The following is a 17,637-nucleotide window of genomic DNA, read 5'->3' on the forward strand; positions in this document are numbered from 1 at the left end:
ACAGTATTGTGCATCTATGGCTTTCCTTCTGTTAAAACTGAAATGAAGTTGATGGAAAAGAAAAGAACCCAGTGCTTTGTCACGGCTGAAATGTAGGGACTGATTCCGTAACCTGCCCATCGGCAGCTGCCTCTTTCTGCGGCTTAACTGATGGACCCTTTATATATGAAGCACCATTTTTAATTTTCTAAGGACATGAAACAGACATTGTTTTGAGCATTAGTAGTGATCTCTAAACTTAGGCATATCCATGAGCCTTGCTTCTATTGTCTCAAAAAAAAAGTCAATTTTTATATTGTTTTCTTTTTCACGGATATTTTCTGATCATGTTAATGTATTTTCGACGAAGGGATCATTTTGAGGAGTATCTCTGCAGTGACCCTATTTCTAAACCAGTCTTTCTGACCTACAGTGGTCGCTGCCATGTTTCCACTTCATTGTGGACGGACGGTGCTGGAACTGAATTTACCTGTTCATCTCACCCGCCCGCTTGATTACAGAGCCTTACTTCTGGACTCTTTTCTTTCTGTCCCCATGAGAAAGAGAATGTTTCCCGTGACGTCACCATGGAGGTCTAGCCAGCCCTCAAAACAAACTTGAGAATGTAAAAAAATGTTTAACAAAGACCTGTCTTCTCCACGTTAAGCACTTAAACTCATTCTGCAAGTACCAATTGAGTGGCACATAGCTGAGCTGCCTATTAAGGCATGTTTCTTAAACTTTTGGGGATTTCGGAACATCAAAGATGAGGGGTTTTTTTTTGTTTCTTTTTTTCCAGAACACAATGAACAGTTCTTTAAATAAATTCTTAGCATTCTCCCAAAGCAAACAACCACATGGGTTAGTAAAACCAAAGGGAAGCAATTTAGTAAAATAATAATACAGTAATAAAACAAAGATGTAAAATTTTAAATGATTTTAATAACAGAGATATCGCAACTTGAAGATATTTGCCCAAGTGTTCATGGCATTGTTGTGAATCGTTCACAAAATTTATCTATGTTCCGTAGAACATAGTTTTTAAAAACATACAGTAAGTCATACGACATCAAGGCTAACTTCTGTGGAAAGTCGATGAGAAAAAAATAAGGTCGTCTTGAGAGAATTTCTTAATAGAACCAGCTAAATTTGTTCTAAATAGCTTTCTCAGTGCTAACTCTATTATTATTTTAAATTTCTGGGCTTAACATTCTATTTATTCCAATGGACAGGGGAAAAATGACACTTTAGTTAAAAGTTAATTTTTATCAAATAGTTATATTTTAATTAGCACAAAGTGAGTCACTTTATCACCACTATGTAAACAAGCAAACAAAAGAGTTCAAGAAGGGACAACTGAAGGAGCTAAATTCTGCTTTCTAAGATGATTCCATCAATGGCTTGCTTTGGAATAGTTGAGGGGGTTCCCTCTAAATAATCTCAGGTTCACTGAAGCAGCTGCAGTGGTATAAAGCTGCTGTCTTACCTAGGAATACATCTGGTTTTACTGCCTAGAAATCTCCCCACTCAGCTTCATGCTCCTCAGTCAGTGGTCACGTACACGTTATTTAGATGTTAAAGAACATGACCTGCCAGATAAACCTATTGACATAGAAAAAGAAAACAGTCTGAATGTTTGGACAATCTATTATTTTAATAATTTATTTAATAAAGAAACAACCTAAAAGTTGACCATAGCTTATCTTTTTTTACTCACTTAGGGATTAAAACTATTCTATAGAAGTTTTTAAAAGCACAGTTAGTGAGTACAATGGTAGAATTTAGAACCCGTGAGCTTGCTGTTTGAGAAACAGTCCTTCTTCGAGGACAGAGAATTCCCAGAAATGACCTACCCGTCCTTCCATAGTGAGCTAGTTCCTGGTGAAGAAAATGATCTGCCCCTCTCACCACAACCCTACACATGAGATCTAAAAGACCAATGATAATCTGCACTTTCATTCATCAATTATTATTATAGGGATTAGCAAATTATATGAATTAGAGGTCTGTCTATACTTTTACTATTAAAGCCTATCATTTAATCGTTTAAAGTAAGACATGTCACTTTCATTAAAATGATGTGTGGCCATAGTAAATGGTTTGTTTGAATATGGCATATGTTTGCATATTTTGTATCATTTTCCTATAAAAACGGAGGACTCAGGCTCAGCCAGTGCTTTTATGGGATGAGACCTATAATCTCACCTACAGTAACAAGTAACTACCCTTCATAATGAAAATATCCTCAGTGTTGTGATTGAGAACATTTTGTCTTCCTTGCTATCATTCTCTGTAAAAACTTTATTATGTATGGCATCACACCCTCCAAAAATATGTAAGTGTTGACTTACATAGCAAGACTAATTAGAGAATCAGTAATGAAGCTGCCAAACTATGATCTTTTTGAGCTAATGGTTAGTTGGATTTTCTTCTAAAATTTTATAATCGGTTCCCCTTGAAATGGAAAGAGGAGAAAGTGGGGAAGGAGGGGTATTTCATTTGTTATAAACAGATTTTCAATGCATTGAATTCAAGATCTTTTAATGGTTAAAATGGTAAAGTTTAACCTTACATATCCCAAAAAATATTGATGAGATATATCCTTGACTCCGTTTTCTTTGATGTACAATAGGACAAACTAAGGGGAATTTTTTTTTTTACCTTGTACCTCTTTTACCCATAATTCTATTAATTCTTTCCATAAACAAAATTAATTGCCTCTAACAGTGATTGGCCAGTGTCCAGTGATATAACTTGGTACTGGGAGGAGAAAGGATGAGGGGATTCCTCTCTGGCCAAATCCAAAGCATGGTTTCCTTAAGCCTTCTGAGCAACCTAAAAATATTCAAAGCCTTTCAGGAAACTCAAACAAATTCTAGAGTTCATTTGATTTGACTCCTTTTTGAACTGTTACTACACAGGTATCTGCTTTAAATTCCCACCATCTCCATTTTACTTCCTGGTGGTAAAGGTATTTTTCCTACACACAAGTAGAATGTCTTACTGTTAGGGTCAAGTTTTCATAAAAGGGGAAAACACAGAGATGCAGTATCATCTCCGGAGCAAAATGTGGAGGCCAAGCATGAAAACAGTTTATTTCTCTTTGCTTCTTGCAGAATTTCATTTCAAGGGAGCATGCAACACCTTTGAAATGACCATTCATTTAATGCTGGTAACTAATCCTTAGCAAAAGAGGAGGAAGGGAATATGGTGACAGAGGCAAGATTGAACCACTAAACAAGTTCCTCCTTTTTAAAGGCATTAACCCTGTCAATTTAAAACACAGATAAACAGGGACAAAATTCTCACGGGGGACTTTCTGTTGTTCAGCCATCTCTCTTGTCACTGAGGTTTAACTCACCGAAGGGCCCATTCCTGGTGGGAATAGTCTCATCTCCCAAAATGTGATTTGTTTACAACAAAAACCATTCCAAGGCAAGCAGTTTTAAGTTCTATTTTTGCAACACGCACATCCAGTTATTCAAACCACAAGTAAGTTTTGAAACGCTGTGAATATGCAACCTTTTAGCAGCTCCTCAATTTACTATGTGTCAAGGCGTACGGAATTCCACTAATTAGGATAGAACCCGAGAGTTTCCTTTGTCCTATTGGATAGTACAACCCGGCAGGTAAACACAGCTATGGTATCTATCACAAGCAGCTCCAGGAAATGAGCCAGATGAGATCTTTGATCCTTGCTGCCAACTTACTCATCGTATAGCCTTCTTCTGGTCTTACCAGGAAAACTTGCCTACATTCTCTAGGGAAAAAGAAGTCAGTCTCATTTGAGGAGCACAGTGTGGTTTTGTGTCTGTCTTTCCATAGCTTCAGCAAACTCCATGATAAAATTCCCATTTTAACAAAACCCAAAATACGTATTATTTGAATGTAGAAAAAAATTAAGACAAAGATTACATCCTGAAAGTTTCAAAGGGCAATTTCCCTGGGGATCCTTAGACCACCTTGCCCACCCCCTTAATTTTTATATGACTTAACTAGGCCTCTGCTGCTCCTCCCCGCTCTATCAGAACCCTAGCACGAACCCCTGCTTTCAACTGGAAAATAGAAGATGTGATTTGGGGGACCTTAAACGTTCTGCATCAAAGATCTGGACAGCCTTAACTTTTGTAAAAATAAAAAACAAAAAACAATTTTTCAATGCTCTCTTTTACTAAGCAGGAAACCAAAATGTTTCCTGAAAATTAATGACTTTTTTATATTTTGTGACTGTTTTCTAAGTTTCTACAAGTTGGGGGGTGAGTGGTCATCTTCTCCCCATAATGCCTCTTCCTAGTCAACTGGGGCTCTTCTTCGCAAGTCACTGCATTTTTATCAAAAGAAACGCATATTTCATGAACCGTCAAATTCTCCCTAGACTTCAGGCAGTCCTTCTGGAGTAAAAGAACAGAAATACAGAAAGAAAAGAATTACAGGGTGGCTTTCTTTTTATTTTCCTATGGTTAATGTACTGTATGGTATGTATGTTTACAGAATGTATCTGCCTTGTGAACAAAACAAATGACAAAAACAGAGTTCTGATGTGCCATTTGAAAGTTTGCCTTAGCATTGCTGTTCATGTTCTTCTTTTCTGTCCTTTAAAACAAACAAACAAACAAACAAACAAAAAATGCAGGTTGTATTCCAAAGCTGTATTAACACAACATTCTCTTCCCCGCCCCTGCCCAGCCCTCTTCAGGGCTGTAAATTTCGTCACAGGAGCCTTGAGGCAGAACCTTGCAGGTCAGGCGCAGGGGGAATCAAGTGGACATAGCTTGGACATTGTCTATGCCCGTCTGTCAGCCAAGCGTGTCCCTGTGTTCTCACCTGAGTCTGATTATCACACCCTGACATTCCTGGGCAGGCCACATGGAGCATGTGACCTTCCGCAGTCCTTCCCACAGTGAGAGGGTGAACTTGTGGGCCTCCTCTCTGGGTCTGGGAGCATATTTTTAAGCACAAGTGGCATAGCTTGAAAAGGCAAGAGACATGGACTCAACTGGTGTGACTGAGCCATAACTGAATGGTGTGCCCATTTGTTATGGTCTAAGATGATTACCCTCTGGGCGGGAGTAAGGAGTGGCTATAGAAATTGAATATTTTACATTTGTGTATTTTTTTAAGGAAAGCTATTTTTATAATGAGATCCATATGCATTATGAAGCTTGAGTTTGAAAACACCCTTGATTGAATTATTTCTCCATTCCACAAAGGTAACTTTCTGGTGAGTTCTATAGCATGAACCCAGACCTTGGGGGTCGTGATCAGAGGTCCCGTGACCTGCCCTTTTGCCCCCACTGCGTGAAATCCAGTGTTTCCAAACAGATCTAGGTTGTAAGATCAAGCTTTCTATACCTATCATCAGATAAACCATCTTATATGGCCAGATAGCTCTCTGGGCTATGCCTTTAATAACGTATAATGATCTTTTGGAAGGGGATAGCCATTTTATTTTATTTTATTTTATTTTATTTTATTTTATTTTATTTTATTTTATTTTATTTTATTTTATTTTATTTTATTTTATTTTACTTTGTTTTATTTTATTTATTTATTTATTTATTTATTTATTTATTTATTTTTAAATATGAAATTTATTGTCAAGTTGGTTTCCATACAACACCCAGTGCTCATCCCAATAGGTGCCCTCCTCAATACCCATCACCCAACCTCCCCTCCCTCCCACCCCCCATCAACCCTCAGTTTGTTCTCAGTTTTATTTTAAATGTAAGCTCACGACAGCAATGATCGAAGTTCAACTGTTTCACATATTTAAGGACTAATTACTACATTCGAGGGGAAGGGACCACTCACTATGGTACATTTGAATGAGATGGGTAGTCAGAAGCCTCTGGCCATCTACAGTTTATACATAAGCGTATAAAATGTATAAACCAAACAGTATCAAATTAGGAGTTATTATTGTCCTTGTAAATATCAGTGGGGCCACACCATATTTTCCAAGTTAAGTAGAGACAAAAAAGAATTGTCTTTATCCATTAATGAGATTCTGAATTTTTAGAGTTGTTGGATTTCCACTCCCTCCCCCCCCCCCGCCCAGTTTTCCCCCAAGCTCCCAAGTTCCCATTACAATCAACTCAGTTTTGTAAAGACCTTCATCCACACCTGTTCCTCTGTCTGAGAGACAGAGCAGCTTAAGTCTCAGAGTCTGCTCGCCACCCCTGTTAGACTCTCTTCCCAGGCAGCGTCCTTGCCCCAAAAGGGGCCTTTTTTCTATGGCCTTAAAAGACCAAATCCTTTTCCAACAAGGCAAGGTCACAAACACTGAAGAAAAATAACCCCTCTGGTTCCCATGCAGATCAATTCCTTTATCCCTAGAATCCCTCCAACTGGCCCAATTCAAACTCAGCGTCATGGAGACAGCTGCAAAAATGAAAGAGCTATACAACTGCCCGAAGGTGTGAAGGGAGAGCCGATATGCTCTCATCTCTTATCACCCAGGAGCCTCACAGTGTTGAGATGGGGTGGCAGGGAGACCTCCAGCTCCTTGGTTTTGCAACTAGTGTTTACATGTAGGGAGGCCACTAGGCAAGGCCTGATCTGAACTGTTCTGTGTGCAGCTCCAACCCCAATTCTGTGATAATCCAATTCCGGCAAGCAGAAGGAGTTCTAATCTTTGCAGGGTTCTGGAACACTCTTTCTTCCTCTCAAGCTCCTGACTTAGCAGAGTTAAAATCATACAGGGGTTCCAGAAAATGTTGTGTCTGATGCAGCTTTTCAGTGAATGTAGGTTGTTGATGGAATTTTCAGCTTTAGTAGCTCACTCGGGGCGAGTGACCTCTCTGTAAATATTTCCATTTTTGTGGTTGGTTGGGGGGTGGGGTGGGAGCCTGTCGTGCTGACTCTGAATTAGACTTGCTGGGCTAGCTGCTGTACTTTGTAACCTGAAGTGTACTTTGACTGTTCTATTTCCTTCAGATGAAAAACAACACAAAAACTGACTTCAGAAATAACACTGCCAGCGACAGCCAATGCTGTACTTGTAGCTTCTCTCTGTTTCTCTGTACAGTATTAATAGACAATAAACTGCCTTTTCACTGCATCTACCTCTGTGTGTCTGTGCCCCGATTCTTTCCCCTTCTCACCTGCCACGAGTGGATTTCAGGCCAGACCGCGTTGGGAGCGCCTTCGACCGCTCACGAAAACTAAACACTAATCCAGTGCCTTTCAAACTTGAGCGCGCTTCAGAATCACGTGGGGGTGCCAGCTAAGAATGTGGAAGCTCAGACACACCTCTGGAACTCAGATCCAGGTTCCTGGGTGGGGCCTGCTAACCTGCATTTTTAATCATGTCTCCAGGTGATTCTGATACATGTGGTCCCTGGCCCATCCGTGGGTTTGGGTGTCCCTCTGGGGGAATCCCTGTGGCCTGCCTGTTCCAGCTGGTTTCCACACTAACTAATCCACTTTCCCAACACTTCCTCTCTCACACCTGCTCTTGCACATCTGTCCATACCTGTCGTCCTTATTCTCATTCTTGCACGCCCCTAGAAGTGGCATTGACTATGATCCTGTGGGTCGAACTTGGTCAGCCCCTTTAGGCAGTAAGCAGTCATCCACTGCAGTCCCAGAAACAGGAACATCTGAAGACCCACGGGGACTTTGTTTTTGTTCTTTACCACTGTATCCTCTTTATCTAGAGTAGGCTCATCAAACTTTTTTCTGTGAATGGCCAGATAGTAAGTATTTTGGCTCGTGGGCCAGATGATTTCTGTCACAACTATGAAACTTTGCCAGAATTCAGCCATGCAATTCACATACATGAATGAGTGTGACTGTGTTCCAATAAACCTTATTTACAAAACCAGACAGTAGACTGGATTTGGCCCTCTGGCTTGTAGTTTCCTAACCCCTGGCCTCATGTGGGGCCTGGCACATAGTAGGCGCTCAATAAAAAGTTTAAAAGTTATTGTATGAAAGGATGAACAAAGGGCAGATGTGATACCATCTGTAGAACTGTCAGAGAAATTTGTTTTCTTTGAGGATATGGGTAAAAGAAATCAGTGGGGCGTTCTCATCTGTTGGGTTCCGTGGTGGATTTTGTTTTTTATGTCTTCATGTATGAAAGTTAACTGGAAAGATGACAGTATGAATGGTGTCTTGTAGACAGCTCAAACCACTAAGCTGAAACTCACAAGAGTTTCAACCCCTAGATGAAAAAGTGCAAGGACATCTTGTCCTTGTCAGAACTGCTGGCGATGTCGGAACCGGGTGGCCCCTAGGCATCTAAGCATTTGACCCAAATGTCTGTGGAACTACGTTTTGTCTGATCCATCCTTCACAGTGAGCGGCAGGGCTTTCCTTATATCATTCTCTCTGTTGATTGAAATACTCTCCAGTGTGTGGACATGGGAGCCAGAAGCACAGTGGCACATGACACACCCCATCACCTCGGGCATACTAACAATGATACATCAGGAGCATGTGAAAAGCTGTGTGTTTACACCCACCGCCATTGTTGTTGTGGAGTTAAAGGAAATTATATTTTTGCAAAGCAGTTTGTGAATGGGAAGTGGATACCAAATGGTAGTTTACATGTGACGAGAAAGTGTCTGTCCCTCTACCAAAGGGTTTACCTTTCCCAAATGTAAAGATTATAGGCTATTCAGGTGTGTTCTAAAACCAGCATAAAAATGGAAGCTGCTTTTCCCTTCTCTGGGTTTGTGGCTGCTTTTGTATTACATTGAACCATATGAAATTTTGGAGAGCGATAGTGTTGAATGTCAACAGTTTCATATAGTTCAAAACGAGTAATTCTATTCTAGGGATCATTTTCCATCATAGAGGGCAAAAGATGACCAGATGAACTCCAAATATAGCAGGACAAACTTAGATACAAAAATAAGAACTTTGAAAGGGAACACAGTTCAGTACCACCAACGCAGAACTAGGCATTTCCCTAGGGTGTGTAGGATTTCCTATAATCTTAACATCGACCCTGTGAGGGAGACATTGCTATTGTTTTCCTTTATACATGAGGAAACTGAGTTACTAAGAGAGTAAGCACCTCACCCAATATGGCAGAGCTATAAGTGGGGGTGGGGTGGCCGTGGGGGGACAGGTTTCAAGCCCAGTCATAACTTCCTTCCACACAGAAGGCTGTGTGTCATGAACGTGGTGTGAGGTTGCAGCTGAGGCTGGACACAGATCTGGATAACAGAGCCATCTATGCAAAAACAGACAACAACAACAACAACAACAACAACCCCCAAAATGGCACCAGTTCTTATTTTGAACCTTTATGTACTCAAGCAAACTCTCTGTAATATTAGCGCCCTCTGGAGGACAGGAGGTGTCTCTGCAGACTTCCATCCCAAAAGAGAAGCAGAGGGTAAAATCACCCCCTGTTCTCTTTTCATTGCTGCTTGATAGTTTTTCCTTCCCCATGTAGAAAAAGAATTAACAAAATTGCCCAAACAACTCTGTAAACTCTAGGAGTGGCATGTCCATCTCTGAATGAGCTAGGGTGATTTTGTTGTTGTTGTTGTTGACAGTAGTATTGCTATTGTCACAACAGCTAAGAGGAACAGTGCTGGCAATGAGGCCCTGCCTTTTGACCTAGGCTGTGTCACCCTTCTGCAGCACCACTGCCTCACCAGCAGCCCCACTCCTCTCCTGCTTGTCTCATACACTGTCAAATCCTCCACTTCATGGACAATGCACAAAAGGAGTTAAATGCTCCTTTCAGACTTCAGGCTACCAGATCTCAAAGAGATCGTCAAGTACAGAATCACAAGATGGCTACCCACAGGCTGAATCTAGCCTACATTGTAAATTTTGCCTGCATAGTGCTTTCAGATAGTTTTTAATTCATTGCTAAAAATAATAAGAGAATTCTCACTTTAAAAATACGGATTTCCAGTTTCTCTAGATATTTTAGAGGCTCTGTCTTTTTTTTTTAATGTCTCAAAACTATTATTTATTCTGTACAAGTTTCCACTGTACATTAGATGTTCTCCTCTTGCTTACACAGTAAACAAGTATACATCAGCCATTTGGCTCAGACTCACAAGTCTTCCCTGGAGAAGGGTGTCAGGCCATTTACATTCTGGGTGTCTTTCTCTGATGCCTCCTCCTGGGGGCACTGGAAGGCACCAGGATCCAACCTGTGTGGGTGTGCAAAGAGCTTCACACACAGAACCCCATGTGTTGGGGTGAACAGCTTTACTCTCCAGGAGAGCACAAAGTTGTATCCAACTACATAGAGCAAACTCAAACCTGTAGGAAAGAATCACACAACTGAGGCAAGATGTCCCAGAATACTCAAGCTCCAGCTCCCAGGCTAGGACTGAAGACCGATGCCAAGAGGAGCCGAGGGTGGCATGGGCATCCCTGAGAAACTTGGTCCAGAGGGCTTAAGTCCAGGAGACTCTGAGAAGGTTGGGGGTAGGGAGTGGCAGGGAGATCTGGAAGAAAAAGCATGTTAAGAGGGAATAAATTAGGGGCACCTGGGTGGCTCAGTCAGTTACGCATCTGACTCTTGACTTCAGCTCAGGTCATGATCTCATAGTTTGTGATCTCACAGTTTATGAGGTTGAGCCCCGCATTCAGCTCTGTGCTGACAGTGCAGAGCCTGCTTGGGATTCTCTCTCTCCCATTCTCTTTGCCCCACTCCTATGTGTGTGGGCGCTCTCTCTCTCTCTCTCTCTCTCTCTCTCTCTCTCAATAAACAAATCAACTTAAAAAGTTTTAAGGGAATAAATTAAAGGTGTGAGAGGCACCAGGGATAAGGGGCTTGTGCTATCCTTCAATTGTTTTTCTAGCTAACCATTGCCTGGAGCTGATAGCAGCTGTCTCCTTTAGAGGAGCCACACTTTCCCTCACCATCACCACCACCACATCCTATAATCTTACTCTCGGCCAACTTCCTTTGTTCATGTCACCTGCCTTGCCCCTTCTGACATCTGAGTGCATTACCCCTAATCTACCATAATCCACCCATTTTATGGCTGGGTCAGATGAGTCCCAGGTGGAGATGAGACTTACCCATAGCAAGACAATAGCTGAGACAGAGCTAGAGATTAAGTCTCCTGAACTCTTTTGGGAGCATGAGGCTTCATACTATGTTTGGATTTGGATCTGATAGAAGCATTTAAAATTTTGAACAGGCTATGGGCAGAAAACCAGTCTCAGAATCTGGTGCTTTTGCTTTTTGATGGGAAAACCCACCTACTTGTATGGTGATGGATTATCACAAAGCTGGTGAGCTCATTTACAACTCAAGAGAAAAAAATTCCTTTCCCTACAATGTATAGTGCATGTAAAGTATACATATGTATGTAAAGTATACATATAGAGTGTGTGTGTGTATATATGTATTATACTATATAGGTATATAAAGTGTATATATATATATGTACACTATATAGGTATATAAATTGTAAATCATATATATATGCTACTCTGTCTACATTTGGTTAAATGAAAATGAAATGTTTTAAGAGCTTTGTGGTATCGTATGCTTTTTGGTAAAAAGGTTCATTCCTGGAAAGATAAACAAAAACCTTGTGGTCGACAGTTGAATACTTCTGGGGGCTTCATAGCTCTTTTTAGAGAAAATATGAGGTAGATCCCCCATGTACTTAAATTTAAATGTGGTCTTGTCTCCTCTCCTAATTCTTGGTCTTTTGTTGTGCTCCTGAGGCTATATTGTCACAGAATAGAAATGTTCTCTAAGGTTTACTCCCTTATCTTATTAAGAAAAGCAATCAGCCAGAAGTTTGACAATTCAGAGAGCAAATGAAACGGGACTCTTTCCTCCCATGGCTTGTCCTCAAACACCAGTGTGATCTAGTGTTTTCTTGTAACTTTTAACTACAGGCTAATGAAACTTAAGATGCTAATTGTATTTTCCCCACTTTCTTTCCATTTCTAAGTCATGAGAATTAAAAATATGAGCAGTGGACCTAGGTAAGGGTTCTTTTCAGGTAAGGGTTCTTAGGTCAGCCCAAGGGCAACTTGAAGGCACGATAAAGTCTGGGGTCCGTGTGAATCGTCCTGTCCACACTATTAGTTTATGCAGCCTCAAATTCCATTTTGTAAAGAGAGGTTTCAAACCAGAGTTCACAAACGGGTTCAATCATTTCTTCTGTCCCTGAATTCCAACCAAACCCTAAGTATACTCAGAGACTCAGTGTGAGATTCTGTCATATACCTTAACTTGGTTTCTCCTAAACTTTGACTTTTGGGCACCAGTTTAATTTTTTCTATCCTGTGTGAATATCACCTGTGGACCATTATGTGGTTTTTTAGCCACTTCTTTGACTTAAATTTACTTAAAAAATAGTTTTGTAGCCCTACCTACGTGTCATAAAAAAGGTAACTCTCAAGGGGCACCTGGCTGGCTCAATCAGAAGAGCATGGGACTCTTGATCTTGGGGTTGTGAGTTCAAGCCCCACGTTGGGTGTAGAAATTACTTACATAAATAAACAAACAAACAAGTAAACAAACTTTGAAAAAAAGTAACTGTCAAAATAAAGGCAAATCAACATCATTAATTCCCAGCTGCATACTGTTGCCTAATTGTACAGTTACCTGTGACCAGCTCTCATTGTCAAAGGAGGGAATAGCCAGGTTGGAGAACTCTCAAAAATACATCTCCAGCCCTTTCATATTACCAGGTAGAATGAAAGAGAATCAAATGATAATAACTCTCTCTATGTGGTTCAGTGCTATTTAGTACCATGTTCATTTATCCCTGAAATGGTGGAAACACTGTCTTCCCACATTGGATTCTCTTAAAAATCCCAGTCCCTCACTTTGAAAATTAGAATGAGAAATACAAGGTGACTCGCCAAAGCAACAGGAAGGAAAAGCAGAGACACGGAGCTGGTATTCAAGCCCGGGGGGGGGGGGTGGCAGTTGGGAGGGGACTTCAAACTCTCTGTCACACCAGGTGTCAGTCACACTGCGCCTTGCATAAGGAATGAATTGAATACATCCACGACAAACTTAAAGTCTCCATAAATCTCTCCATCATTTAAACAAAAGTAACATCCGTTCCATCTGGAGCTGTTCCCGGTGTAAGCAGTTTCTCACTGATGGAGACCAGATCTGATTGGGATCCCTAAGTCAGGGATTTAGTCCATGCAAGCTGTAAAACTCTCAGTACTAGAGATTAAGCAGACCTTAATGGAAGAAGAACCACTCAGGGACATCTCAACTTCTCCTTTTCTCTTCTCTTCCCTTTTCTTCTCTCTTCACTCTTTCCTTCTTTTCCTCCCTCTTCTCTTCTTTTCTATTGTGTGAGCCTATAGTCCATGTGAGATGCAGTCAGTCCCACCTGTAGGGTGAGTTGGACTTCTCAAAGAGCCGTGAGTTCTCCCATGGAGTGCCATGCTGTAGCTCTCTGGTTCTCCTTTCCTGCTTGCTTAGAATCTGGGACATTTCCTTAAAAATAGAATTATACTAGTGCCCCACCTCAGAGATCCTGATTTAATTGGTGTAGGTGAGGCCTGGGGCATTCATTAAATGGCTGCAAGTGATTCCAGTGGGCGACTGGGTTGGAAACAATGGCACAGGGGAGCCCGGGGTGGGCAAGAATGGTCCAGAAGAGAGATAGATCCAGGCTGGAATCCTGGGTCTGTCATTGGCCAGCTGGCTAATCTGGGCAATTGATTTCAATTCACCACACCTCAGTTTCCTCTTCTGTAAAATGAGAATACTACTTTGTAAACTTTCTATTAGAAATATCCTAAAGACTTTTCTTTCTGCTTCCTTTCTGCTTTCTTTCTCCTATCTTTCCCCTTCCAAAAGGAAAGTGTTTGAGGCAGTTTATAGAAAAAGGCACAGCAGATATGAATATAGAGGGAAATCAGGTCAAGAGAAAAATAAGACAAAACTAGAGGACTCAATCTAGCATAGATTTCTGAGTGTGTGTTTCTCTCTCTTTTGTTTGAGCAATTCAGTTTGTAAAATGTGGGACGTGATACTTTTTTATTAAATAAACCACTGAATTCTAAGTTCTTGTGTCTGTTTTGAAAACAAAGAAAACATCAAATTATAGAATCAGCATTTTTGAGTGTGAAGGGGTCCATAGCCTGGACTTTGTCCTAGATCTGCCATTGATTGTGTGACTTTTTACTCTCTTGGCCCCAACCTTCTCGTCTATAAAATGAGTAATTTTACTAGATCATTCTTAAGGCAGTTCTGTGTGACATTCTAGGTGGATATTAATATCAAGAGTCTTTCTCTATAATTAAGAAAGAAGGAAAGACGGAAGGGAAGGAGGGAGGGAGGGAGGAAGGAAGGCAAAAGAAAAAAAAAAAAGAAAAAAAAGTACATTAAGCTGAGGGAGGGGTTTCCTAAAAGGTCCAGAAATCTCTAGCCTTTCAAAGCCAGCACATAGGTAATCTGCTGTGGCTCTGGCCTGACTCTGAGGAGCCCCTGGGCAAATCCCTTATCACTACCTTCCTTCTGGGTCTTACCAACCCAGGGTTTTTCCGAGCCCAATGGAAAACTGGTGCCCATTTTCCTGTGTATAAAATTTAGTGGGGCAACACCTGATTTACCAAAACACCTGGTCCTCCATGGTTGAAAATAGGAGTTTGGATTCCCTTTTTAAAATATAAACCAGGATATTTGGGTGGCTCAGTCGTTTTAAGCATCTGATTTCGGCTCAGGTCGTGATCTCACAGTCCGTGAGTTTGAGCCCTGCATGGGGCTCTGTGCTGACAGCTCAGAGCCTGGAGCCTGCCTCAGATTCTGTGTCTCCCTCTCTCTCTCTGCTCCTCCCCCACTCGTGCTTTCTCTCTCTCTCAAAAATAAATAAACATTTAAATAAATAAATAAATAAATAAATAAATAAATAAATAAATAAATAAAATCTAAACCAACTGGCCTTTTAGGAGCTAAAGCCTAACATCTTTGTGCTCCACTCTCTCCTGAACCTGAGAATCTTGGAGAGTGGGTAAATACCCGCCTAGAGGCTCATGGGAGGTGAGTGCAGCAGGCACACACCAGTACTCATTTATTTTAAATGTTTCTCCAAAAGAACTTTAAATATTTGAGCCGCATAATGACAGTGCTTCTCTCCCCTAGACAATGGATGTTCTGGGTAAGACACAGGCCCCATCTCATGTGTCCCATAGCTTAATGTCCAGTGCACCTGGATCTGAAATCAAAACTTCAGTTCTGCTCCTTCGTAGCTCTGTGTCTTTGGGCCACTTAGTCTGTATGCTCTGCAGTACACCACAGAGAGTTTACGAAGCGTAAGTGTGTTTGTATTGATGCAAAGAGCTTTAGAAGCAGTAGATAAAAAGCCAGTCACAGAAGTTCCCAGTTGGATGGGGTTAGTTGGCCGAAGTTCAGCTGGGGCTAGTTTGGTTTCAGGTCCTTTCATCTCTCAGGAGAAAATTCCCCTTGCTGAATGTTGGGAGGAGAAGTGGGAATTCTCAGGTCATTTCCCGAGGCCATGGCAGGGTACCAAACCCTTCGCTGCAAAGTGCAGAAGAATCCATCAACTCATCACCATGGCACTGCCCAATTTCATAAAGACAGAGAATTTCTGCTTTATTCGTTCCTTCCAGAACTGAGATGAGACTCTTCTCTCTGACAGTCAGAATTTGCTAAAATGTAATACTTTCTCCTCTATCTCCCCTTTTCTCCACATGAGTTCCCACTGGTTCCTAATGTAAACTTTCCTTTTCAATGAAGGAGCCCAGCCCCGCCCCTCACTGGCCACATACACCCTATGCTGTCCTGTACACATCTAACATAGCCCCTTTCCTGTCTACATTTTGTGAAGTTGTCGTCACCAGGCTTGGCCAAGCTCAAGTGCCTTCAGCTCCATTATTCATAGCCTCTGTCCTCTGTCCTCCTGGTCCCCTCATTCGTGGCTGAGACTTTATGTGGGCTCTCTGTGTTCCTATGATGAAAGACTCATTTTCTAGTTCCAGAAATGTGTCAGAAGCAGCATCTTTTCTCTCTAAATTAGTTGACTTCACCCAGAGACACAGACTTACAGACTATGGGTCAAAAACCATAATGAAGATTTAATGCCACCTTTTGGCTCCCAAGACTCAGTGGGAAGAGTGGGACAAGAGTCCTTGTCCACCCCCCCCACCTTAAAAAGGAATTATGGTTTTAGTTTCTCCCTCCATGTCAGAAAAGAAGGGATTGGTGTAGTGCTAACAGCCATGACTCTTCCCTTATCAGGCCAGAGGAGAGACTGAATTCTGCTATCAGGTTCCAGGAAAGTTTAACAGCAGAGCACAGACAAAATCACTTTTTCCGTGCCTCATAGGACAAGGGTATGGGTGGGTGGGTGCTTACTACTTTTTGGAAGTGAGTAAGCAAGCAGACAACAGACTGAGGGTGACCAGCTATTTAAGGATTAGACCGCTGAAGTATACCAGTTCTGGCTGGTAGGGAATGGGACTGGAGTTTCCTAGCAAGGCTACCATGCATGTATTATTGTTCAGGTTGCACACTATGAAATCCTAGAGGCATGTACATGCTGAGGCAGTATGTAAGTTCTTTGGAACATGTAGCTAAAAATCAACCAGAAACTTGCATTAGAAACATAGCAGTACACCTATATTAAACTTGCCATAGTATGTCAGTTTGCAAGAGCCAGTTTTAACTCTAATGACTATCGACTGTAACTCCTCAGAACCAGTAACCAAGGCATACTCCCAAGGATCAGACCTATTCTTCCTTGATTGTCTCCAGTGAAGTCTAGCATGGTACTAAACACATGGTATAGGATGAATGTGGCATGGTGTTTAGCTGGGATCATGCACCGGAATGAAAAGGGACAGTTGCTCTTCTCTCTAAGGCAGAGCAGTATTGCCCAGGCATGCGAGGCTCCCCAGTGGCTGTTAGTAAGGTTTCTCTGACCTGGGGGACTGTATGTCTTGGTTTGCCCATGTTTTCCCAGCCTAACTCTCAACAGTGTTCCAGTTTGGATGATAGAGGGCATGGTCACACTACTTTCAGCATACAGATGGTCGTCTCTACTTTGTCAGCCATCCCCATACATGAGAACAGCCTTTCCTTTTAATGATCCTTTGCAGATCCCCATGACACAGAGCAGGGCTCAGGGCACAGCAAGGGCTCTTTACCCAAGCTGACCATTATGAAGGATCAGACAGAGTGCCATGGGACAGTCAGCTATCACATGAAATCATTTCTTTTTTCTTTGCCATTTATGATTGGTTTCATATTCCTATGGACATGTGATGAAGAGGAAGAGTTAAAGAAAGGAAGCAGAACACTATCAAACTCAGTACTTACTATCCAGATAGAAACTCAGCAGAGGACATGGCTCTTGGCCTGTGTCATTCGCCTGCTGTCCACAGTTGTTGACAGAGGAGATTCATTGATGTGGGTACTCAGTAGTTATAATTGCCACCAATACATCGGAGGGAGGGTGGAGGGTGACAGAGTCCTTTACAAATTCACATTCATCCAACAACAACCAAGAAATACCCACAACACTGTACATGTGCTGCCCAAGGCCTGAACTCATGTGCACAATGGCTCAGAGTTCTGATTCTTGAGTCTAATGGCCACTTTGTGCCTCAGTTTCTTCATGTATGAAGTGGTGATGAGGGCTAACTCTCTTGGAAAGTGTTTTGGACACTGCCAGGTGAATATGGACAGAATTAAAGTATTAGTTATTAGTAGGAGTAGTAACA

At 41.6% G+C, this 17,637-nt stretch overlaps 1 protein-coding gene across 8 annotated transcripts in view; it reads left to right on the forward strand.

The window, feature by feature from the left end:
- The window catches only part of PALM2AKAP2 (PALM2 and AKAP2 fusion), a 331,612-nt gene that overhangs the window by 140,288 nt on the left and 173,687 nt on the right, over positions 1-17,637 (forward strand). The window lies entirely within an intron of this gene.

The sequence above is a fragment of the Lynx canadensis genome, chromosome D4, assembly GCF_007474595.2.
Source record: "Lynx canadensis isolate LIC74 chromosome D4, mLynCan4.pri.v2, whole genome shotgun sequence".
NCBI lineage: Eukaryota > Metazoa > Chordata > Mammalia > Carnivora > Felidae > Lynx > Lynx canadensis.